Here is a 1,614-nt window from a genome sequence, read left to right on the forward strand (position 1 = left end):
TATCCGCGGCAACACGAACCCATGACCTTTAGCAGTAACTCACCACTTCTGTTGCTTTCTAAAAGTAAGCGGACGAGCAAAGTATAAAAAATCGAAGTATATATATTTCTTTTAGACGCCACATACGATCCCCCGATAGTGTACACCATCAGCTTCAGAAACATTAACACCGAAAATGGCCACCGAAAGCCGATAAAATTCCACAACTCGATGTAGAGGTTATTTTTGCGATCCTTGTAGGAGAAACCAGAGCTGTCATAGAATCAAGTGGCGTTCGCAAGTAGGGAAAGAAGAAGAAGAAGACTGTTGTCAAGAGCGTCTGATCTCGGCTGAAGTCCCGAGCAGTTTCACGGCCGCTTTCTTTAGGCTAGGCTGTGGACGCGGAGCCAAAGTGGTAATGAAGCAGCAACCTCCAGCCGGCCTTGTAGTAAGTACTCAGACAACAGATGGGCCTACGTTACCATCACAATTTCTGCTGCCTCCTGCTCGAGTGCTGCGTATATGGCTGCTCTGACAATGGCGTCTATAAAGGCGCAGGTTGGGGCGCCCATGGGATCTACCTGGAACGAAAACCTTCAACACGGAGGCGCCTTGGCGGCTGTAGCGGACTGCTGGGGTGAGGCAACCCCACAGAAGGGGGAGCTCACTTCCACCTGCGGGGGCGTCGACCACTGGGAGCGTGGCAGATCAGCGAGAAGCACCACCGGCCGAACCTACGTCAAGTGCAACCAAGAAGGGCACATGAGCCGGGATTGTGCCACTGCTGACAGTGGAGGACAACGAGGATGCCTCAGGTGTGGCGAGGAAGGCCACATGAGTAGAGATTGATCTGCAGACACTTGGGCGGTACACACCCAGATGTGGTCCGCTACGCTTCGTGTGTGGCCAAATTAGGCATTTTGTGTGTATGTTGTGCTATAATAGCTGATTTATTTTAGGGAATATTGAAATTTGTACTTTTTTGACGATGATTTCGATAAATATATTCTTATACCTTCCACTATCTTGTATTCCTTTTCATGTTCGCTTTCGTAGCTTTAACAGTTTCGTGTGTTTATGTGCAGCATCTATATATATATATATATATATATATATATATATATATATATATATATATATATATATATATATATATATATATTCGCGCCATTCCATGCGACATCAAATGGGTAATTTACATTGCATGGAACGCAATTGCAACAAATGAATGTACATGGGGTCCAACAAGAAATCGTGCGCTTGTCAAGCGTCAAAGCCCACAACAAGTGCGAAGTTTCCGAGAAGGATCTGTGGTGTTCGCACGTTTATGGCTCGTTAAGAATGGGGCATTCGACGTCGGGAAAACGCAAAAAAAAGAAAAAGAAAGTAAAATGTAAGGAAAAATTACATCACTTTCTGTAGCGAATAGCGCCATATAGGCCTGCGGTCAATGCAGTACATTTATTATGTCCCACACCTCGACGTGATTAGGCTCTCCACTATAGGAAGTGCTAGCTGCGCACCCTATTTGATGAGCGGTTGAAGTAGAGATCAGCTCTTTAGCAGGGAAAGCGATGCAGCGAAACACCGACCGTGTGGGTGCGGCACGCTATATCGCATCCTATATACAACAAA

General features: G+C 46.0%; 1 long non-coding RNA gene across 1 annotated transcript; it reads left to right on the forward strand.

Annotated features, from left to right (window-relative positions):
• The first annotated feature begins 304 nt into the window (after nucleotides 1-304).
• On the forward strand, nucleotides 305-1,003 carry LOC142572894 (uncharacterized). Its single transcript, XR_012826158.1, has 2 exons — nucleotides 305-427; nucleotides 532-1,003. It is a non-coding gene; the product is annotated as an uncharacterized LOC142572894 (long non-coding RNA).
• The last annotated feature ends 611 nt before the right edge of the window (nucleotides 1,004-1,614 follow it).

The sequence above is a fragment of the Dermacentor variabilis genome, chromosome 1 (assembly GCF_050947875.1).
Source record: "Dermacentor variabilis isolate Ectoservices chromosome 1, ASM5094787v1, whole genome shotgun sequence".
NCBI classification, from domain to species: Eukaryota; Metazoa; Arthropoda; class Arachnida; order Ixodida; family Ixodidae; genus Dermacentor; species Dermacentor variabilis.